Consider the following 25,469-nt stretch of genomic DNA (forward strand, 5'->3'; position numbering starts at 1 on the left):
ATTTACTTTTTAGTTTGGGGCCATACCCAGCAGTGCTCAGGGGTTATTGATGTCTCTGTGCTCAAGGATCAGTGCTCAAGAGGCCATGTGGGATATTAGAGATCAAATCCAGGCCCACTGTGTGCAAGGCAAGTGTCCAGCCTTCTGTACTATCTCTCCAGCTTTCAGTTTAAGTTAAATTTTGCCTGAAACTCTTGGGATAGCTCCTTCACACTCATTCACAAGTTGGGGGCAACCTATGATCTTAATAGAATTTCTGTAGGAAAGAAGAGTCAGTTAGGAGAAAAATGTGGCAAAGTAGGGTACAGCAGATTAGACAAGAAAGGGCAAAACTTCCAATGATGTATTCTTATTTTTTGTTTTGTTTTGTTTTGTCTATACCCAGCCATGTTCAGAAGTTACTCTTGGCTCTAAACTCAGTAATTATTTCGTTTTAGTTTTTTTTTTTCTTTTTTTTTTTTTTTTTTTTTTGGTTTTTGGGTCACACCCGGCATTTGGGACACCGGGATTCGAACCAATCACCTTTGGTCCTGGATTGGCCGTTTGCAAGGCAAACACCGCTGTGCTTGTGCTATCTCTCCGGGCCCTAAACTCAGTAATTAATTATTCCTGGCGGGCTCAGAAGACCATATGGGATTCTAGTAATCCAACCCAAATTCACTGCATGCAAAGCAATAGCTTCAGCCCATCTGCTATTCTTTTTTATAAAACTTTATTTATTTTGATTTTTGGGTCACACCCAGCAATGCTCAGGGGTTACTCCTGGCTCTGTACTCAGAAATCGCTCCTGGCAGGCTGAGAGACCATATGGGATACCCGGAATCAAACTGGGGTCCATCCTGTGTAGGCTGTATGCAAGGCAAATGCCCTACCACTGCGCTACCTCTTTGGCCCCACATCTTTTCTTGATGAGAGGATAATGTGGTTCTTAGAGGGACCACACCATCTATCTGCCCAGGATCTCATTTTCCAGTCTGGTTTTTATTTCTGGATTCTTCGCTGTCCTCCCACCTTCCAGAGTGCACTGGGCAGTGTCCACTTCCGGTGTAGCAACAGTGCATGTAAGTGACAGACAGATGCAGGGCAGAGATGAGGACAAGGGAGCAGCAGCCAGAAATTTAAGTAAGAAATGATGTGAATGTATGTAAACATGATCCCGACTGCTTTCCCTGTGTCTTTTCTCGGAGCCAGAGAGAATCCACAGACTTCTGAAAGTAGCAACTTGGGGATCCTGGCCCAGACTGCCTCCTTCCTGGGGAGACCTGTCCATCCCTCATCAGGGGATACTGTAGTATGTGTTTTGTACTGAGTCTCTAGCTGAAGGACAAGGTAGGGGTAAGGAATGGGAAAGATCTATGATGACTCCTATGTAAAATCTCCTAGAACTGGCTAGCATGGATCCATCTAGTCCTCTGAAATGTTTTCTGTCTGAGTACAAAGGGACAATTTCCTTCTTACCTTAGAAATGACAAACTTGCTATTGTTCTAATACTCATGTCTAAGTATTTCTCAATGAGAACATTGCATTAAAACATTAGTCCAGGGGGCTGAAGAGATAGGACAGTGATAGGGCATTTGCCTTGCATGCAGCCAATCTAGAGCTGTTGGTGGTTCGAATCCCGGCATCCCATATGGTCTACGGTGCCTGCCAGGAGCGATTTCTGAGCGTAGAGCCAGGAGTAACCCCTGAGTGCCCGCCAGGTATGACTCAAAAACAAAACGAACCAACAAGAAAGCATTAGTCCAGAAGGAATGGAAGGAGATGGAGGACATTGGTGATGGGAATGTTGCAGTGGTGAAGGAGGGTGTTTTGTTTGTTTTGTTTTGTTTTATGACTGAACCCCAACTACAATGATGTTTGTAACCATGGTGCTTAAATAAAGATATTATTTAAAAAAAAAAACATTAGTCCAACACTTCAGTCGGCCTAAGACCCCAACCAAAGACAGGGAGAGATACCTTTTCTATTTAGGCAGCAAGGACCAGGGCCATGAGCATGAGGCCTGATGGTGACGTCACTGGTAGTGGCCCCAGATCGAATCCAGGTGTAGTGTGCCAGGAGAAAGAGTGACTTATTTCTTCTGGTTGGTTCCCAATAGATGTGGGTGACAAACATAGTGGCATTGTTCTCTTAAGTATCTTATTTTCCATATGTGGGAGGAATTCCAGACTTGAGAATTATGCATCCAAACTTCATAGAATTTTTCTTTATCTTCAATGGAGACAACACAAGACTAACACAGTGCCTGACTTCCATGTTTCCCAAAGCTCTGACCTCCAAATGGACAGAGCAGGCTCCAACAGAAACCATGGTCTTCTCTTATTCAACTCTATGCTTTGCTTCTGGAGTGTGCTACTAAGTGATAGATGAAGCCAAGTCCCAAAGGCAAGTCCCAGAGCTAGTCTACACCGAAATGACCAGACAGTGCAAGTTCTGTAAAAAGACAAGAGCCCAACTTTCTCCTCACCTCCATGAGGAACTTTATTTTTACCAGCAGGGAAGAGAAAAACCTTCCTGCCTCCCCTCTACATTGTGGATATATAGTGCTTCTAGAGAACTAAAGAAAGGTCATATTGTAAATACCAAAGACCATTCTAGAAGAAAGGACTTTCAGTGTTAACTGTATTTTTCTTGAGTTGGTGGGATAAAAGAAAAGCACAGAATGATCTCTCTGGAATTGTACACATACATTAGAGAAAATTACACTGAATCATCACTCCACTTGTTAAATAAATCCTGGTATTATAACAATATTTTGTTGAAATCTGCAATATCCTACAAGGATATTGTATGTAAGGATAAAAATTAGTTAATAAATTGCATCTACATTCTAAAATGTAAGAGTTTGAGATGATATGGTCTTAATTTATATTTTATAAGTTAAAATATTGTAATCTGGGTAAAATTATTCAAAAGGCTTTGTTGAATTGGCTGGTCATTTTTGAGATATTTCTGTTTGTTTTTGTTTTGTTTGGGGGCCACATCGGTGGTGCTCAGGGGTTACTCCTGGCTCTGCACTCAGAAATTGCTCTTGGGAGGCTCGGGGGACTATATGGGATGCTGGGTATTGAGCCCAGGTTTGTCTCAGGTTGCACATGCAAAGCAAATATCCTACTGCTGTGCTATTGCTCCGGTCCTTTTTGAGATATTTCTAATAAAATATATATGTATATATGATATATATGCATGTATCTTCAGTTTCCTCCTCTCTGAAAACAAAGTTACTTGATAACTACTGTAACCTTCATTCATTTAAAATATTTACTAAAAGCTGAAGACATAGTACTGTAGGTATGGCATTTGACTTGCATACAACAAACCTGGGTTTGATCCCTGGGTTTGAATCCTATCTGGTACCCAAGTCAGTCAGAATTAATTCCTTAGTACAGAGCCAGGAATAACCCCTGACCCCTGAGCATGACTAGGTCAACCCTAAAACACACATACAAACACACATATTTAAATATAAAAATCCTAAATTTCCAAACAAAACCACGTAACTTGAACTAGCTAGTCCTGCTCCCCAGTTAGAGGGGGAAATCAGGGAGGCACCAGGACCAAACAGGCGCAAGACTACTAAGTAGTAGGCTAGGTACAGAGGGGACCACATATTCTGGCAGCCCTGGGGGTGAGGGAAGAGCATATGGAAGGTAGGACAAAATGGAGGTGTAGGGAGGACAAATTGGTGATGGGAATCCCCCCTGATTTTATGTAAATATGTTCCTAAAATATTATTGTCAACAATATGTAAGCCACTATGATCAAAATAAAAATTATATTAAAAAATCCTAAATTTCCTGGCACATACACTATATTAGATATATTTTGACTATTATTTTATACATATAAAACATATGAATATCTTATGTTCACATGTGCTTATAAATATAAACAAAACCTGGTACATATATATTTAATTTTATTTCCTTTGAAAGATAATATATATTTCATTTTCTTTTAAAGCTGACACCAAGAACTACAAAAACCTAATAGAAAAATGTAAAATTATAAATTGTCTTCTTTTCTAAACTGCCCTAAGACAGTTCTGAGTTTGAATGCAGATCTGTGGTTCTGTGTGAAGAATTTCAGCCTCCTATGGGCTTGTATTTCATCCTAGCTATTCTATTGAGTAATGATGGATTTACTGAGGCAGAAATTGGTGCTGGAACAATAGCATAGTGGGTAGAGCTTTTGCCTTGCACATGGCTGGCCCAGGTTCGATCCTTGGCATCTCATATGGTACCCTGAGCCTGCCAGGAGTGATTCCTGTGCGCAGAGTCAGAAGTAACCCATGAGCACTGCCAAGTGTGGGCCAAAAATAAACAAGTCGAAAAAAAAAAAAAAAGAGGCAGGAACTTAGGGGTGGAAGGGAGTCAGAAATAATTGATTCAGATAATTTTACAGAGAAGGTAACTATATGACTATATCACAGATGTGATATGTCTTAGCCAATGTCACAGAATAACAAAGGCTTAGGGTTCTGGCCATCTTTGCCTATGTATTTACTCTGATGGTGTTCTTTGGATCCTCTGCTGGCTGCTGTATAATGATTTTGATTCTTCATTGATGCCTTCTACTACTTTGTAGTATCACAGTGTGGAGCAGTATAGCCCAGAGCATGGCGGGATAAATGGTTTGCTAGCTTCCATTCAATAATCGTTTATTGTTGAGCTAGGTACTTGCAAGTCAGTACTACATGGAAAAGAAAACTAAGAGAGATACTTTTCGCTTTCAGAGATATAGGAAGGAAAGACACAGCAGGAAAGTGGGGCATGTGTCAAAGAAAAAGAAATGTATGTATACACTTTATATACAGAAGAAAAATAGACCCCAAACTGAAGCACACTATAAACCTCCATGACTCAATTTTCTAGTCTAAGCCAATTTCCAAGACCTTTTATTTTTAAAATCGGTATTTATAGCTTTTGCCTTTTCCTTAACTCGGAATTTTTCTACCAACTGTCCAGTAGAATTCTCTACTTGTTTTGGATTGTCACATTTACCATGTCCAAATGTAAATACTTGCCTCTGTACTTCTTTGTACACTCCTTTGTGCATTTGCCAGGGATCAAATTCTGGGCCATATATGCAAGGCCTATAATCTACCATCGGTGCCACACTCCCAGCTTAATTCTGTCCTTGAAACTTTCTCCTTCCATGGTTTCTCCATCTCGATAATCTACACATCCATCCGGCTTTACAATAAGACCTTGGGGTCTTTCTTGATTCCCTTCTTCTTACTCCTCCACTTCAAAAATCCATAGGGATTCCTATTTCCTATTTACTTCAACATACTGATTTTCCTTTTTTCTTCTCTTGTTTCCCATGTATGGAATCAAAGTTTTCCTTTCAAAATATATCAAATATGTCACTTCCCTGCTGCAAAACTTCTGACGTCATCCTTCCTCTAGATAAAATGTAAAATCCTCACAAGAGACCTTCCACCCTGTAAGGTCATCATCTTCTACCACTCGCCTTATGATTACTCTGCCCTGGCCATCATTTTCTTTGTGTTCCCAACCAAGCAGGCTTCTGTAAACTGACCTTCATTTTTGTACAGAACGTTGCTCCTGTGAAATTCTTCCTAACTTTCTTCGTTGTTTCATTCAGATTTTTGCAAACATCTCATTGGAAACACTTTCCCTGACCAAATTAGCACTCCCCTACTCAAATTCTAAATTCTAGGATTCTTTGTTGTTGCTGCTGCTGTTGTTTTGGATTTTAGGCCACACCCAGTGACACTCAGGGGTTACTCCTGGCTATGCGCTCAGAAATCGCTCCTGGCTTGGGGGACCAATTCTAGGATTCTTAAATCCTAATTTGCTTTATATTTTTCAACACTCATGAGCAATTACATTGTGTTGACTCTTGCCACTTTCTCTTCACCTCTACTGGACTTGAAATTCCAAGAGCTAACAACCTCCTGTTCTATTGTTTCTACTGAATCCGCAAACCTAAAATCAAATTTAGGCTCATAGTATCTACTCAATAGTTATAGTTAAGCAAATGATTCAAAATAGATTTTTATAATACATTTCAGGTCAGTTGACTATGGACTTACCTTGCATCCCTATTAGGCCAGTCGCATTCTCTTCCATAATCTCCATATGGGACCATGCTTATTGCATGCTTGTATTAAATCACACAATTGCCCAGCCCGAGCCAAAAATTATGTGACAATGTAGTTCACATTTCCTACAAGAGTCATTGTACCCTGATGGTCTGTTAATTTTCCTGAGAGATGGTCCCAACATTTCATTAGAATTTAGGCAGCATCTCTAGGGAGAAGGGACAGAACAAAAAGAGCTTTGTGTAAGGGAGTAAACAGGGGGTTCAGTCAGAGAAGTGCTGTTGACAATGACCTTTCACCAGGCTTGGACATTCAGAGCTAAGCTCTGGGAAAAGTGGCCGAAGTCAATGTGACTACAGGGCTGACTGGACATGAGCCACTAGGCCACGGTGTGTGTCTTGGTGGAAAGTGTCTCCACATCACCACATGGACAAACCCTGGAAAAATGGCACACCGAGGGCTTTTTTCACCTGTTGGTTTGTGCAAACCTTTCTCAGGAACATACAGTTTTGCTCTTTGGCTTTGGAATTATATTCATTTGTGTGGTGATGCCCTGAGAATTCTCTGTCATCAAAGAATTTGATGAATTGATGAATTGGGCCATTTATGAAAGCTCTTAAGAACAGCAAAAAAAAAAAAAAAAGTATTCTGATCTATTCTTCATGGAGGCTTGTTTCCTTTTTATCTTTAGAAAACCTCAAGTCACACTTCTATAAACTTCTTTTAAAGCACTGTCACTTCAATAAGTCATTTGCTTTAGACTAACTTTTAAAGTTAATTTTTGGTATAAGTCAAATTTATGTTACCAGGTCTTTGGTAAAAAAAAATATATTTTCAAAATCAAGTAAGTTTGAACTCAAATTCCCAATTCTCTGTACCAGTCCTGGCACAGGTGAGGTTGTGCTATGGTAAGTCTCCTTCACAATAGCAAGCTCTTTTTAAAAAAGAACCCAGGTGAGGCCAGAGCTATAGCACAGTGGTAGGGCTTTTGCCTTGCATGCGGCTGATCCAGGATGGACCTTGGTTTGATCCCTGGCGTCCCATATGGTCCCCCAAGCTAGGAGCAATTTCTCAATGCATAGCCAGGAGTAACCTCTGAGCATCATCGAATGTGGCCCAAAAACTCAAAAACAAAACAAAAATAAACAAACAAACAAACAAATAAATAAATAAAAAGAACCCAGGTGCAAAATTGGGGTCAAATACAGTATACAAGGAGTCATTTGACAAAGTTATCTTAAAATCAAAGCTCTTTGCAAACATATATATATATATATATATATATATATATAACTCCACCTTCACCTTTATCCTAAGGCACAAGTGTTTACACATAAATTATATATTTAGTAAGTCATTGTCTACTTGCACTTTCTCCTAATAACTATATAATGATATTCAACTCTTTAGCTCACCAGCAATTATCTTTCAACTAATTTTCTTTAAAAAAAAATCTGTTCCACACTGAAAGATTTCTTTCAAGAGTTGATCAAAAAAGAATAAACAACTTGAGAAATAGTAAAATAGAAGAAACATTTACATCAATAAAATATCACATGATATATATTTTTGATTTCATCCTTTTAGTGTAATGGTGCCCATAAGTATTTGGAAACTAACTTGTGCATGGAAACCCACCAAAATTAATGAAAATGCACATTTATAAAAAAAAAAAAAAACAAACAAACAGCTGTTCCAAATCATCTTGGGACTCTGAGGCCAGCAGACTGCCTAGATTTATCAGGTCCAATTGAATTATTCAGTGCAAAAGACATTTAAAAAATAAAATTACAAATTCATTGGGGCTATTAAGAAAAGATTATTCAGTGCCGAAGCAGTGGCACAAGCAGTAAGGCATTTGCCTTGCATGTGGCTAATCTAGGATGGACCAAGGTTCAATCCCCTGGAGTCCCATAAGCCAGAAGAGATTTCTGAGCACATAGCCAGGAGTAACCCCTACACGTCACTGGGTGTGGCCCAAAAAGCAAAAAATAAATAAATCAGATTATTCTTCTTTCTTTTTAACATATACCTAAGTTTCAAGCCTAATATTATAGTAGGTCAAAACCAGAGCAGCTAACAGGCCACTTATGAAAACTCTTAAGAAAAATATTCTAATTTATCCTTCATGTAGGCTTATGTCCATTTTCTCTTTAGAAAAACCCCAAATCACACTTCTACAAACATCTTTTAAAGCACTGTCAATTTAATAAGTCGTTTGCTTTAACATCTTCTTTTAAGGTACTGTCAATTCAATAGGTCATTTGCTTTCAACTAACTTTTAAAGTTAATTTTTGATATAAGTCAAATTTATGTTACCAGGTCTTTGGTAAAAAAAAAAAAAGTTAACAAAATCAAGTAAGTTTGAACTGAAATTCCCAATGCATATTGATTGAGGGAAAGTTCTGACTAAAGACATTTATGTCTAACCCAACAGTTCTCAAAGGTGGTAGATCAGGGAACCCATAACCTCTTTTGACATCTCAAGGATGGAAAACTTATACTAGACATTTGCTGACTTCAAGTCAAAACCAAGCTCCACTTCCCATTGAGATTATTCATTAATTTTTACCAAGTGGCTCTTTAAGATAAAGTGAACTCTAAAGGCTCAGCTTTCCTAGCATCAAAACAAAGTGGTTTGTAGGTCCCTGTGCCCTGTAGCTGTCAATATAACAGGAGAGTTGAACATGTAAATAAATATAAACTATCTTTATAGACTTCTTTGAACTCATCATTTCTCATGGTCTATACATTATTTTCTGTGGGTTTTCTTTATTTGCTTCCCTATGATATTGATTACTTTAGGACAAAGCTCATGTAGAACCTAGCATGAAATTAAACATATAGTAGGCCATCCAAGGACTACTAATTACTTGATTAAAAATAGTATGATTTGGGGCCAAAGCGATAGAACCTTGCACTCTGCTGACCCGAATTCAATCCCCATATAGTCCCCTGAACCTTCCAGCAGTGATTTCTGAGCACTGAGCCAGGAGTAACCCCTAAGTGCTACCTGGTAGGCCAAAAGAAAGAATATGTTCTGTTAAGTCTTTTCGTTTTGTGGTTTTAAGAGTTTTTCTTGAATATTGGTACAAGACTCTGCCTACAAAAACTATGGTGGACCATAAAGTATTGAATAATTCATCAATTCTAAATTTTCAGGCATGGTTTTACTGAAGGTAGGAACAAAAATAATGTGCGCTGCCCCTCCAACAGGTAAGCAGCAACCAAAGCAATTTATTATTTGTTTCTAAGAACAGTTTAAGTGTTAAAAACTCGGTAATACCAAGACTTTATTATCGGAGAACTGTTAAGTGTGTTTTTACATATGGGAATCCTGACACTTAAGTGAAAGTTTAGCTATGCATAGCAGAATTTAATACAGATTAGGGTTAGCCACAATTGGCAACACTTGGGGAGTCATTAACTTCTTGCTGGCAATTTCACTGTAAACTTCAGTCATAAATTTTAGATTTAAACTTGGCATTGTCATCAGATTTTATGCACATTTTGGGGGGGATTCCACATGTTGACTGGTTCCTAATTGTGTGATCAGTAAACACACAGCATCTCAGATGCTTTATAAATAAAGTTTATAACAATATAAAGTTTATAATATAAAGTTCATAATATAATATTTATTTGAAAATTGTTCAGAACCATGGAAACTTAGTTTCATAAGTGAAAAGAGGAGAGAATAATCGTTCTAAATGGGGATAAGTTACATGGGTTCTCTTATCATAAGACAGAGCTTCTCAACTTCAACAATTGACCCAGTGATTGGACCCACAACAGATCCAACTAATTAACATTTTGACCCAGAAAACCCTTTGTTGTAGGAGAGAGTCTTGTGCCCTATAGAATGTTTAGCAGGATCCATGACCTCTACCTACTAGCTACTAGTAGCTAAACCCTTACTCTGTTACCATAATCAAACAGTCTCCAGATATTTGATATCCTCTGGGGTATTGGGGGTTCAAAATCACCCTTGATTGAGAAGTGCTGATGATCAAAGAATACCTCGTGATTAACTCCGTCCCAGATGAATGATCATGGGAAGTGTGTGTGTGTTATATGCTAGTATGTGCCTCAAACCCACTGCTTCTTGTACTTCACAACTAGCTTTTCCTTAAAAAGCCCATGTGGTATGAGGCAGTAACTAACCTCTCAGAGTCTCTGTTCCCTGTCTTGTAAGTGTAAATGAATCATAGTTTGAAAAACCCCAGTATAATGTGCTACAAGAGGCAGGCATATAATCATTGTTTCCTCCTCCTATTTTCCCTACTCCTATCATCCTCCTCAAGACCTCTCAAAAAGATATACACAACAAATGGTGTGGGTTGTTTTTTTTTTTTTACAGGTTTTTATTTTTTCCTGATCACAGATAATTAGGCATCAACATTATATCCAAACCTAATAATGTAGGCTTTGGAGGACAGAATCACCAACCTCATAAATAATGAAAAAGTTGAGGCCTCTATACTTTGCACTCTTCCTCAAGAACTGCCAATTAGGGATTGGAGTGGTAACACAGCAGTAGGGCATTTGCTTTGCATGTGGCCGATCCTGGAGGGACCTGGTTTGATTCCTGGCATCCCATATGGTTCCCCAAGCCAGGAGCTATTTCTGAGTGCATTATCAGGAGTAACCCCTGAGCATCACCCAGTGTGACCCCAAGACCCCCCCCAAAATAAAAATAAATAAATAATAAAAAAAAGAACTGCCAATTGGAGAGAGTATGTCACACACATTGGAATCATTGAACAGTGTCTTCTCTGTGCAATATAGTAAAACCAGAACTTAGGTGAACTTGTCACATGTTGAAGGACAATATGTTCCTCACATTCACCCACCCCAGTCATTGAATAAGTTCAGTGGCCTCCTGAACCACTTCTACTATGTCCCTGCTGAAAAGGGATGAGCAAGGCAGGCACTGCGGAGGCCCAGAGCTCAAACATACGGAGATGGGCATTGCCTCAACCTTGCCAGGTTTAGAGAGGCAACATATGGAAAGGCTTAGGAATCTTATTTTTGTTATAAAACATTATAACAACATTAAGAAAATGGAGAGGAAGGCAATCACCCAAAGCTTTCACACTCCATACAACTGTTTTCATTTTATATATTTACTTCTAAGCCTGTTTCTTATGCACTTGTGATTTTCCTTGACTGCAATGATTTCATTCATGGTCTTCTCTGACTTGTTTTGCCCCATTTTCACACAAGACCATGAGCATTATTTCTGGTTCACATCCCTGCAGTTTTTCTCTCTGTGACTAGACCGAAGTTCTTGAAACAGATTTTCCACAAAGGAAATCATTCATTACTCTATTCTCGAGGAACGCTCAGCTTCCGATTTTGCTATTATAAATCATTTTAGCCAACATAAAAAATTTTCAATGGTAAAGCCTTTCTCCTTTGAGTCTTATTTCCTTGGTATTAAGTCTTTAAACTGTAAAGTCATCTGGACATATTTACGGTCTAAAATATAATATTATCAAACTACATCTAACTATAAACTTATTCATGGCTCACTCCAAAATACTTAGAAAATATAGATAAGTATAGAGAATAAAACAAAATCATTAATAATCCTGAAACCCAACTGTAGCTAATGTTGATCATAATTTCTTCCAGTCTCTGTTATGCCTGTCTTTAATATATGTGTCTATTTAATATTAGCTCTATGTTTTAATATTTTAATGACTAGGCTCCCTAAGTGATCAGGATAATAACCTCATTTAAGTCAGTCAGGTGAGTAATTGTAGTCAACAGATTAAAAGAGGTCTTGTTAGAGCATCTAGAATGGCTCAGTAAGGCATGACATTTTTGGTATCCACAGCCTTAGCACACTTCCTCTACCTTCTATTCAAGGCTAACTGCTTATTCCCTCCCCTTCTTCCTGTCCAACCAATAGTATTCTCTTCTCCAGCATTCTTCCTTCAAGTACCTGGCTGATTTCTGGCAGGAGTTGATCTAAAAATCAGTGTATAATAGGGCTCTGAAGAATAGTCGAATCTAGTTTCATATACCTGTTAGGAAGGCCTTGGGTTACAAAATAATAAAATCCAAACACAATGCAAGAGAGACATGAAACAAGAGTCATGAGTCATGTCATTGTGTTTGGATTTGGTTTAGGACTTTATTATGGACAGAAGATTTGATCAAACAAAGTTTACACTATAAGCAACTCCAGCTGGATCTCAGCATCAATGGGAAACTCCAGTTGCCCTAGTGGTATCCTATTTTTTTCTTTCCATTTATATTACTCTTCCAAGTCGTTCTCTTTGAATCTGATCATGGTGATGTCATCCTATCTCATTTATTTTAGGGGTCAGTCTGGCACGCCCAACACAGCAGCTCTAGGATGAAGGCCTTTGGTGTTTTTGTGTTGAAGATGCTCTGTGCCCTGGAATGTGGCCTTGTTCTAACCTATGGAATGAAATCACTCTATCACTCTGCCAAGACAATGTTATCATTGGGCTTGGGTTCCAACTGAGGATTTTTTTTCTGCAAAAATCACATTCTAATAGACTAGTCGCTGAACTATCAGAGGGATCATCTTCTGAAGAGCAGATTCAATGACCTGGGTTCTTTAGAATGAATCACTAATATTAATAGTTTTGATCACCTGCCTTTTTAGGCTTTTCCTTAAAAAAACTAGAAATGCCATCTTGTCAACATGGGCTAAGTAACACAGCTTGTCATTTATACCGATTTATCTGATCTCATTAGAACTGAGGCCAAAGGCATCTTCAATATCTTCTCTCAGCCTTGTCTCTTCCATTTCTTCTCTCTTGGGTCTTTTCCTCCCCTTATATTTGCTTCCTTGTATCAGGTCTACCTTTTCATCTTTCAACTTTGCTCTTTCCTCTTCATAGTTTTATTGCCCTCGATATCCTCTTATTTATTATCCTTGCTTGTTCTCTCTCCCTCCCCCCTTTTTTTTAGTTGTTTTTTGCCTATATTCCTCCTTCATTATCCCACTTGTTTCCTTCTTAGATGACATCAGATTATCCCTAAGGGCAGGGCGAATGCCAACTCACTTATTTTGTCAGTGTCTGCAGGTGTGGGGCTGGTCTTATTCCAGCTGTTCAGACTTATCCATTCATGCCACACTCAGCAAGCTCCAAACTGATGGGAAATGAGATTGTTTTCTCCTTTATCCCCCCATCTGGTCTTGGCCCCAGCCTGGCCCTAAATTAGAAGCATCAGATATATCCCCAGAGCCAGGAACATCTTTTTTTTTAATTAATATCTTTCTTTAAGCACCATAATTACAAGCATGTTTGTAGTTGGGTTTCAGTTATACAAAGGGCACCCCCCTTCACCAGTGCAATATTCCCACCACCAATGGCCCTCATTTCCCTCCTCCCCTACACCCTTACTGTATTAGAGACATTCTATTTCTCTCATTTTCGACCATTATCATGATAGTTGTCAGTGTAGTTATTTTTCTAACTGAACTCAACACTCTTTGTGATAAGCTTCAGACCTTGGGCTGGTCCTTCCAGACCTCATCTCTACTGTCTCTGGATATTATTATAATACTGTCTTTTATTTTCTTAAATCCCATAGATGGGTGAGACTATTCCATGTCTATCTCTCTCCCTCTGTCTTATAGCACTCAGCATAATAGTATAATATATACACATAATATACAGAATATACATTCATGTATAGGAAACTTTCACGACTACATTTTTACTGACAGTTGCAAAGTATTTTATTGTGTATATGCACCACAGTTTCTTTAGCCTCTCATCTGTTCTTGGGCATCTGGGTTATTTCCAGATTCTGGCTATTGTAAATAGTGCTGCAATGAATATAGGTGTGCAGGAAGTATTTTTGTATTATATTTTTGTGTGATACTGGCACACATCACAAAGAATAAAAAAATCAGTGCTGGCAGGGATGAAGGAAGAAAGGAACTCTCATTCACTGTTGATAGGAATGCCATGTAGTCCAGTCTTCATGAACATCTTCTATTCCAGCATTGCACAGATCCTCCATGTGAACCAGAAAGGACAGGACCATGCCATATAAACCATAGTCAGTGCTGGCACATGTCATTGTGAAGCTGTAGGTGATAGCCATTGTTTATTGAGGTGGGGGAAGCCTTCATATGCAAGCTATTCTTTAGAAGTTTAAAGAAGACCCTGTGACTTTTTAAGGCATTTCTGGAAGAAAAAGAAAGATGGGCTAAAGAAACTTCCAAATTTTTATCCCAGATCTTGAAATGAAGACCATAAATCTACTGCATGCATGACTGCAAGATTCAGTTGTTAAATCATTTACTTGATTCAGTATGGAGCCTCAGAAGAAGGCAGTTCTTTTTCTGTCTGCTATGCCTATTTTTCAGTGTAATATTTTTGTACGTCCAGGAAAAGACCATTTTACTTGATAATAATAAAAGCCAGTGTCTGCTTGCAAACAAGAAGATGAAAATACCAGCAATAACAACAACAACAACAACAACAAAAACACTAATGGTATCATCCTGCTCTTTACCTTGAACTCATTTCTGTTATATGAAATACTCACTGCTAAGAGACCATGAAGCCTGAAGAATTAAACTCTAATTGAGTAAATCACGTAACTTTGAGAAATAAAGTTAACAACTCACAAACTGAATCCACTTCTGAATGCTTCCCCTCCAAACAGCCCTGGCGTTTGATCATTTTGCAGTTCTGTTCAGTGTTTACTGATCTCTACTTGTCCCTCAAACCAAAGTCATAACTTGGTAATTTTTTGTTTCAGAAAGTGACAAACAGAGCTGGCTGAGAAAACACTGTCTATTTTGGACTAAAAATGAAATTATTAAGATACATTTCTATTCCTGGTGACTGGAATTTTTCTCTGGTTTTGATTAAGTTTAACAAAGATATTATATTCAGTGTTTTCCTATAAATGTATGAGATGGTAATCTATTGCATGCCCATGAATGGAAATATTAACAGACTCCTCTTGGCTCCATCAGCCTCTTGCTTCATCTTCACACCCCCAAAATAGCCAACCAATAGGGAACATAGCAATAGTACAGCAGGAAAAGCGCTTTCCTTCCATATTGTCAACCTAGGTTCCATCCCAAGTATTCCTTATGGTCCCAGGAATGATTTCTGAAGACAGAGCCAGAAATAAGCACTCAGCACTACTGGGTGTGGACCCAACACTTAAATAAATAAAACAAAAAAGCCAACCAATAGAATCTCATTCCATTTTAGAATAAGCAATGCTCTCTTGCCCACGACTTTTTTCATGATTTCACAATGAAAAGAAAATCTTATCCAGAAGATTTATGAGAGTACAAGAAAATAGTTTTACCTTAATTCCCTTGGCTTGTACAGTACAATTTGCATATTCTAAGTATCTACTTTGTTAAGTCCCTTTTTCTAGGAGGGGAGTGGTTCCTTTCAGGATGTTTTCTAATGGTTATAGAGTGAGGCAGGAATATGATTTAAGGTTTACTTGAAGGATATGTAGAAGGGCAGTCTCATGACAAATGTAATAGCCTGTCTTGTTTGATTTTGGGGTCACACCCAGTGGTTCTCAGTGGTTTCTCTTGGTTCTACATTTGGGAATATCTCCTCGTGGGCTTAGGGATCATATGAGATACTGGGAATTCAACAAAAGTCATTTCATGCAAGGCAAGTACCCTACACTCTGTACTATTACTATGGCTCCAGAACTTGTCTTGTTTCAAAAACTAAATCTACAGCATTCCATATTCACCATGTGGAGTATGTATGTATGTGGAGGGTGCAGAGAGAAGAGTGAGATCTTGCAAGAGTCAAGGACATTTCTCTTTTGAGGAAAAAAAACTTTTTTGTTGTTGGTTTTTTTTTTGGGGGGGGGCCACACCTGGTGACTCTCAGGGCTTACTCCTGGCTATGCACTCAGAAATCGCTCCTGGCTTGGGGGACCATATGGATGCCGGGGGATTGAAACGCATTCCATCCTAGGTCAGCAAGTGTAAGGCAAATGCCCTACACTTGTGCCACGGCTCCAACCCCTTGAGAAAATTTTAATAAATGTTTAACCTAAATAATGCCACCTGTCTTATTAGAAATACGTATACGCACATACACTTTTTTTTTTCCAGGGGAAGAAACCACTTCTAAAGTGAATGACAAAAGATAGTATACTGGAATATAAGGGAAAGATATGGTTTCTAAACCCAGCTCTATTCAGCTACTTGGTTGGATTAAACAATTTATTGAACTCCTTGGAAAGAAACTGACTGGGACTCTCTTCCAGCTTTACTATTTCTATTGATGACCCAGTTTCCTTGGAGAATACTAACCAAACTTCCCTAACTCCAGAAAATTCTTTAATCCTTGGCAGTGGAGTGATGGTAAAGATCCATGCGAATGAATAGTAATGGGAGTAATGGTGGTATGGTAGTGGTAATAATAATGCAGCAGTACCGATAGTAGGGGTCATAATGGTGGTAGAAGATGGTAGAAATGATTACGCTGTTATTGAAGAATTCTGAGAGCACAATGGTGATCAAAGAGATGCAGGAAGTAATGCTAGTAACAATAAAGGTGGAGAGGGATCATTCTGCCAAACTCTGTGGCTCTGGATGCTAGACTAAATGTGTGTCACTATAGTAAGAAATTTGAGAAGTGACAGACAGAGAGAATACATAAAGACTGACTTAATGAGCACACATATCTGGAGTATTGATTACTGTTCTTAGCTTGTAACCACACCCGTCTCTCAAGGTGATGCTGGGACAATGCAATTAAAACAGACATGTGTAAGCAGATTTTGGCTATTCTGGCTGTGAATTATTTGTTTGACTTGCCCCAATTTTCTTTTTGGCTTAGGAGCTCCCTTAAAGTTTGGATCTCTATTTTGGAAATGTGGCAGTGAGTTACATGAAAAGATGAGGAGAAACAGTACAAAAGGAAGTTAGGGTTGAAAGTCCTGGACACGGTTGGGTGGCTGCAAGGCAGGCAGAAAAGAGGCCTCTTACATGAACTGGAAGTCTGGTTTAGGCAGAGCATGAAAGGAACTGAGGTCAGGGACCAACCAGACAGATAATGTGGCATCTTGGGACAAAGGTGCACACTACAGCTTGGTCTGATGATAGTGACCCAAAGAGATCTGAGGCAGTAAGTCACAACCCTCTTTACTGGTCACAGAGGGCACCACTTCCCTGAACATGGCAAACAAGTTTCCCCAGCCCTCCACCCCCTATGGCCTTGGGAAGGCAGGTCCTTGCACAGACAGGCCTGGTGCCAGAACCTCAACTGGCTCACAAAGAAAGGAGTGAAATGCTAACAAATGGTTTTCATTATCATCACACAGCCTCCACCCTTGTTCTGTAAGTGCATTTTGCTTTATTCTTCCTTTTTTTTTTTTTCATCTTTTCATGGGCTGTAACTAAACAATGAGGTGATTACCATCCCAGTGAATTGTGCAATGTAACCAGTGCTGGACTGGAGCAGAGCTTTCTCCAAAAAATTTCTGGACAAGAAAAATAAGCCAAGCTAAAAGTAGGGAGGAATTTATGGTGCCAACACCTGCATGGACTTTTAAGCATTTGTCACAAAGGTAAAATGGAGGCAACTGGGAACTTTGTTCCTCCAGCTGTGCACCTGTCATCCCCCCCACCCAGAGGTGACTTTTCTTCTTAAACCAAATGTATCATCAGATGAAATGGGGACTCTCCCAGTGATCTAGGAATATACACCAGGACAACTTGCTATTCCCCAATAGCTTTTTATGAAATAACTATTTACTCTGACTGAAAATCAATTGTGAAGAGTTTTCTATTCTGGTAATATACATTAGCAAATATTTCTGTGGGATACTTCCTAAACAATTACTTAAGACCTTTAGCAGATCACAAATCAACAGGTGCCTGAATCTATACCAAATTAACCAAGCATGAACTTACTGGGGAGATATATTAGTGCTGCTGTTTCATGAACAAAGTTTCCGGTGAGAAATATTTCTCCTGGTAAAGATGTCTTAAGGCTCCAAGGTCTGGTCAGTTTAGTGACAACTAAACAGTCACTGAGAAATTACTTGCTTATCCTTCTGTCTAGGGCATGGATGAAGGAAAAGGACCATTTCAAAAACAAACATTTAGATTTGTTACTCAGCATCTTTATTGGCAGATTTTTGTGGATAATCATTCCACAGCTGCACATGGAGCTGTCTACAGATGCATTAAGCCTGAGTGAGGATTTTGCCAGCCCTGAACCAACGGCAGCCCGGGATGCTAACACAGGAAGTATTGCTTTCCATTTTGTACTAGTGCTGCCTGTTAACTGGTTGCCAGATTTTAGCAGAAGCTCTTTATGTTGATAATAATGCTGGTTAAAACTTAGTCCCAACCAGGCATGGGTCTACATGTATAGCCTAATTCTCTCAACAAAGGCAGGTAACGTAACTACTGTTTTTTTTAATTGTTAAAAATGTTTATTCTACCTAAGCTATTATTATTTTTTAATATCTTTATTTAAACACCTTGATTACAAATATGATTGTGGCTGGGTTTCAGTCATGTAAAGAACACCCCCCTTCACCAGTGCAACAGTCCCATCACCAATGTCCCAAATCTCCCTCCTCCCCACCCCACTCCTGCCTGTACTCTAGACAGGCTTTCTGCTTCCCTCATTCATTTACATTTTTATGATAGTTCTCAGTGTAGTTAACTAATGCTTTTAAGAGGAGATTCAGAGGCTCAGAGATACTCAGTCACTCACTTCTTGTCACACAGCAGGTAACTGGTGGGTCCGAGACTTCAGGGTTCCACTTGGTCCTAGTCTGTCAAGGCAAACAACTGGATGGCCAGACTTTAGCAGTCCTTTAGCAATTTTTTTCTTGACAGCGCTGACAGTCAGCAATTATATAAAATAAAATCAAGGTTCTAAAATAAAGTAGTATATAGTTCTTTGACTCTTGGATATTCAAACTTACTTCTTTGGAAGCAACAAGATAAGTAACTTCTCTCTCTAAGGGTGAGGGTGGGAGGGGTTGAATGGAGAAAATTCTTTGCCCTCGTCTTTTGTAATTTCCACAATGTTCTGGTCCCCTGCAGATAGACTCTGCAGATCTCTTGATAGCACAGAAGCAGATTTTCCCAGGGCACAATTTTTCTTTTGTTTTTGATGTCATAGTCAAATGAAGTCCCAAAGATGCAAGAGAAGATGATTGAATATCTTCTGAAATCAATCTGGCTATCAAGTGATTTGAGACAGGGTAACAGGTTTTTTTTTTTTATCACCCCTGACCCTTCCTCCTGAGATATGAAAGAGTTAGATAAAACCCCTTACCAATAGCTTTAAAATGCCTGTCAAATAGCCCATCAGATCCCGGAAGCAGCTAAAATAGTACCAGATCCCCCGACAAACAAACACAGGAAAATAAATTGATCTTAGCCTCAGATTATTATGAATATGCATGTACTACATGCCCGGGCAATGCTTGGCTGAGTTATCTCTTTCATGCCTTGAGTCAGATTTTCTGGGTGTGAAGACAGCAGACAAGCCAGGAAATGTCACTGCAGAAGAGCCAGCAAGCTGCAGAAGGTGGCAGCTGTCACTCCAGGGTGGTATGCTTTGAGACACTCTTCATCGTGTCCTTGAAATTCAGTCCCACCCACCCCTGAGTTTCCTCCATGCTGGCTGTTTGAAATTTGGGCTTTTATGAATTCAGGATGATTGAGGAAAGTCATGGTATGCGAATATGACGCTGAAATGGTATTAGGTTATAGACACTTAAGGGTGATATTTTTCTGGGATCCTTCCATTCAGGTTGCTTCTTCATCTTTCATCCGCCTTCAATGGCAACTTTGTCTGTTGGACCTTTCAAAGACCCTGGAACACTTTGCGTCTTAAGCTGGGATGTTTTTCTGGGTCTTTTTCAGGACTGTGGATCTTTCACTTGTCTTAATTTCTGAAGTTACATCTGAATTGCATTAGAGACTTATGTGTGGTAACATTTCTTGACCTCTTCCTTGGGAAAACATACCACACACTGAGGGAAGGTTAGCTCAGGAAGAGTTGAGGGCATTTAATCCTATAAAGCAAATATAATAAAGGGCTTGGTGGGGACATAGAATTCTCGGGCAATGTTTTGTTTTATTCATGCATTATATCCCAGGTAGTCATCTGAGGACTGGAATCAAGACCACAGTAGGTGCATCAATTATGGGCTGTCTTCTTTGACAGTCAGCCCGAGAGTGCCTTCCTCTCCTCTGCTCTTAGACCCAAGTATGCGAAAAATAGACAACTGAAGGCCCAAAACAGAGCTGAAATGGTTCTTTTTTTCTTTGTGGTTTAGGGGTTGGTCAGTTGGAACCAAAGAGATGTTGTTTTAGGGTTGCAGAAAAGTTTGAAAAACAATTGGATTGTTTTTGGCACTTAAAGTAGATGACAGATAAAGCAGTAATATTACTGAGTGGATGGGTTATGCGGCAAAACTCCTTGTATAGCTCCTGGAGCCACTCTGTAAATGCCATGTTGATGGTTCTCCAGGAAGTCATGCATATGCTTGTTCCAGATGCTCCTTTATTCTGAAGTTCAAGAGCAGTCAACCACAATGTTTTCTTCCTTGAGCTGCATGCCTCTCTGGGGGAAATGCTAGAAAGAGTCTTATCAAGTACTGTGAATCTAAAAAATATAACAATAGTAATAATAAAATAAAATCTCCAAGGACCATATGTCTTTCCAGAGAAAATGTGGCAAGGATCATTAGCATCCAAACTTTCAGTCCAAAAGAACTATAGTTTTGCTCTACTTTAATGACTTTCTAATATGCATGATTTTCCAACTGGATGTGCCCAAACCACAAATAGTTTAAAAACAACAACAACAACAACACTTGAAAATATCATCTTAAAGTGACCAGACCTAACTTTTCCTTGCCTGAAGAAAAGAACGCCTTGTTAGCAAATCTCATAGTCAGGAAAAATGGCAGAATGTGTGATTCAGGAGATAAATACCTTCTCCACAAAGTTCTTGCCAGCAGGATTTTGAAGGAAGAGGATTGATAGTGACAGATTTATTCCCTGACAAACTATCAGAAGTCGTTTTTTTAAATGTATATTTATTTGATTTGGAAAATTTTACCATTAGTCTCAGTTTCTTGGCTGAAATAGACCAAAATCATACTCCAACCTCATGAAATGGATGGGGACACTGAGGCAAGCATCCATAGAGGGAGCCACACACATGGGCATGAACTGACAGGCTTCAAAACTTCCAGAATCAGATCTGGACAGAAGGGGTATCTGAGTGGTAACTGCTGGAAATTTGGGGATTACAAGACATGGGTAATAGCTTGGGAAGTTATAAGCAAACAGGGAGACTCAACATAAGACTGACTCTGGAGTGACATTGTCTCCTGTCCCAGAACCCCAAATTCATGAAGAGATTGTATTTGAAAGAGGACCAGAGGGGGGAAATCCTCTGAATCAGTGGTTTACAAACTTTGTTGCACCTCAAAATCATCTGCAGGGCTTGTTAAGCCACAAGTGTCTGTGTTTTACTAATTTTTGAATAGATCTATTCATGTGAAGCATGACAATTTTCATTTGTAGCACATACTGAGATTTTTTTGACACAACTATGAACCATATTTTGTGACCCATTATGTTAAGGCCTGAGACCAATGCCAGGATTATTGGAACTAGAAAATTTCAAGAAATCTTTATTACTATTCCCTCATTCCCTGTACAAAAGAATAAAACATAGTCCTGAGATGAGCTAATGTTTATTTTCATGCATTTATAAAAATATGATAGTGAACTACTGTTTCAGTGATTGTTCCATGAGAGCAGAGTTTCAAAAATACATAGACATTTATGTGTCTGTCCTTAATATCTTGGCATTAGAAATTGGTAATGTCTAATATGTATTTACTTTTAAAATTTGAACCTTATTAACAGGAGACTAAAACCAATGACCAAAATATATGAAAATCATTGCATGCTTCAGTATATTCTGGATGGAAGATTGCAATCAACTACCTTTGCCTCTACTGTAGACTTAAGAGGACCTTAATAAGACTTGATTCAATAAAACTAATTCTTCCCTCCACTCTAATGTGATGGCTTATGAACTTCTTAACACACTATGCTTTAAATGTTTATCCATGTGCTTGCTTGCCCTCACCTCTTGAGCATTTGCTTTGGGGAGTTATGTTTTATGATTTCATAACAATGTCTTTGGAGAACCAAGGTAGTTCAGGAGACAAGGCACATGCCTTTACCCATCAATCCCAGATTGATCCTGGAACTGTATTAAGTTTCCCCCAATAATACCAGAGGTAACTCTTGGGCACAAATTCAAGACAAGCTTCTGAGCACTGCTAGGAATGGCCTAAGAATTAAAAACAATTAGATATTATTTATTATCTGCTTAAAATGCTCCACTTTCTTAGGATAAAGCCTAAAGGAAAAAGTTCCTAGTGCTATCTCTTTAGACCTGGCTCCTTACCTCTCCAACTCATTCTCAAGCTTTTCTTCATTCCAAGTTTCTTGTTCAGCAACCTGGAAGCCTTTGCACTTGTTTCTTCTTCCTGGGATATTTCTGGCCTTATTCATTTCTCATTCTTCATATCTCAACTGGAAGTTCACTTCCTCATAGAACTCTTCTGTGAAAAGCTTGTCTCTAGTGACACCTCTGTCAGAGTCCCTATCATCATGCCCTACCTTCAGGCTATGTAACTAGTCAGATGCTAGCTTCTGCATTTCCAGAAGACATCAAACTCTGTGAAAACAGAGAGCTTGGTTTTTTTCTCCACTGTGGTATTCCAGCAATTCTAGCAGGCACTCAGGAAACATTAATGAATGAATCAATGAAATGTCTAATGTTTATTAAAATGAGAGAACACTAGGAACCTTTCTGGGCTTCTAGAAAAGGTGAGCTTCAATAGAATGAGGTTTTTTTTGAATATTTCAATTGAAATTCTGTAATTTACCATGCTATTAATAATGGTTTCTCATGCATGTAATTTCAACTCTGCATATCACCAGTTTATCCCTCTTTCCCAAACACCCCTCCCAATCAACTCGTTAGATGAGTCATCATCCCATTACCTTGCCTTTGGACTTTTTTGCTACCTTGCTATGGATTAGGAGTTATGGTATAGATACACAATGGAATATTATATCTACAATTTTGTTGTTTAAGAAGGGACAAAATCATGTAATTTAGAGGATACTGCGCTGACTGAAATCAGTCAGAAGGAGATAGATATTGATTTCTCTCATTGAAGAATCAAATTTCTTTTCCTTTGTTTATCTTCTCCATAACTTCTGGTTCCTAAACTTTGATCTTTGACATAGTTCTCTGAGACTCATCCCTAAATTCTCTAAAAGCAATCCAACATTTGCCCAGAGGTTGGGATGTCTTTTTTGTTGCCATTACTCATCTTGATATTTTTCAAAAGCACCAACCAATTCTCTGTTGGTGAGACTTTTCCTTCCATATAATTTATCGTAGGCTGCTCCAGAGTTGGACCTACTATATCTGAGTGTGTGTCACATAAAATAAATTCCGTTTGGATTAGAAGCAGGATTCTGGATGGGGGTTGAAAGCTACCATCTGCACATAAGATGCACCATGTGGCAGAAACCAGGAGCCGTGCCCCAGAGCAAGAGGCGGGTGCCACCGTGGGTCGGTCAAAGGTCAGTTCCCTGACAATGCCAGCAGCTGGTCATGGGGCTCCTTCCTGAGCCCTGATGCTGGTAAAATCCCTGACCTTGGGGTAGTGGGGTTTGTCCTATTGGCACATCCCTTCCTTCCTGCCCAGTGCAAAGCTATCCACCTACTAGAGAAGGTGATGACATACCCAAATCATGATTGCCCTTTCCTCCCACAGAGTCTTGGCCCTTGGTCGTGCAGTCCAGAGGACTGGATGGCATGCTGGACCCAAGCTCAGCTCAGCGTTCGGACCCAATAACAGCTTTTCCAAGGGAGCAGCTTTCTGTCCTGGCCACTCTGAGGTAAGCAATCAACTGTCTCTACAGTTCTTGGGCCAGAAATGAGCCCCAAAGTGAAGACGATACAACGGTTGAGCAGTGGGAGGGCAAGGATACCTCCTAATGGTCCAGCACCTGTAGGTCTCTCAGCTTCTGGTGAGAGAAAGCTCCAGGACTCTTTCGGTACCACAACACAAGGCCTGATTGGCAGAAATCCCAGTCTGACACTCACCTGGGCCCTGGGGAAGTCTGACTTGTGACCTTGTGCAATCCACATGCCCTTGGTCACCAGTAGAATTTGGGAGAGACCAAGCTAGAGGACAAGACCAACTCTACCTTCTGCCTCCCTAAGTGTGTACTTGTGACTAAGTTATGAATATTTCCTGTTCCTCTTTTATTCATCTGCAAATTAAAAATAATAATAATAGGGCCTGGAGAGATAGCACAGCGGTGTTTGCCTTGCAAGCAGCCCATCCAGGACCAAAGGTGGCTGGTTCGAATCCCATATGGTTCCCTGTGCCTGCCAGGAGCTATTTCTGAGCACACAGCCAGGAGTAATCCCTGAGCACCGCCGGGTGTGACCCAAAAAACAACAACAACAACAAATAATAATAATAATGATAATAATTAATAATAATATCCTACTCTAGGTGCCTTGTTAATGACAGCTATGCCCTGTAAGTCACAGTGAAGATAATTAGAATTTCATCAAGTCATTTTCAGAGGTGTCTCTTAAGAATCCATGCCAGAAGGCTGAAGAGATAATACAGTGGATAGCACACTTGCCTTGCATACACCTGAACCTGGTTAATCCCCAGGCATATGGTCTGGCCTGTGGTCCCCTGAGCACTGCCACGTGTCAGGAGTGCAGAGTCAGTAATATCTCTGGATATATTAAAAAATAATAAAAACTCTGACAGAGCCAAAGAGAGAGCTTAACTTACAGAGCTCACCCATGACTAGCATGTAAATGCAAGACCCTGATCTTGATTCCCAGTACAACAAGGCCAGTCTGACAGCACCACTAAGTATAACTATGGTATCCCTGATCAATAAACCCATCAGACCCTCACAGCTATATTTTTGCATTGCCAAGAGTGGCCCTGATAGCTTCGAATTACTAGATGGTCCATGAAAAGGAAAAAAAAATAATTTGGATTTATCAATTCTCTCCATTTACCCTGGAATAAACCAAAGAAACCATAGGGGGCACTGTCTCTGCTGGTGCTTCCGGTTGCATGACTCTACTATGGGCTTTTTCATCAAGCTAATCCAACCATATGAACCAAATATAAAACCAATGGAATATCTAAAGTTTACCTGGAATCTGGATTCATGGCACAGGAAACGTAGAACCTACAATTTGTCTAAGGGATATTTTTCCATTTGAAGTTTGAGGTTGAGTAAACACAGTCTAGGACCTGTCAGGTTTCTCTCCTCTGGAAGAAAGCAGG

The 25,469-nt window shown here is 39.4% G+C and overlaps 1 protein-coding gene across 1 annotated transcript in view; it reads left to right on the plus strand.

Annotated features, from left to right (window-relative positions):
* Positions 1-25,469, plus strand: part of NGF (nerve growth factor) — a 58,345-nt gene that overhangs the window by 24,877 nt on the left and 7,999 nt on the right. The window contains exon 2 of the mRNA XM_049765800.1: positions 23,916-24,039. The gene's annotated coding sequence lies outside the window, so the exon portion shown is untranslated. The remainder of the gene's footprint in view (positions 1-23,915; positions 24,040-25,469) is intronic.

This window comes from Suncus etruscus, chromosome 19 (genome assembly GCF_024139225.1).
Source record: "Suncus etruscus isolate mSunEtr1 chromosome 19, mSunEtr1.pri.cur, whole genome shotgun sequence".
Taxonomy (NCBI): Eukaryota; Metazoa; Chordata; class Mammalia; order Eulipotyphla; family Soricidae; genus Suncus; species Suncus etruscus.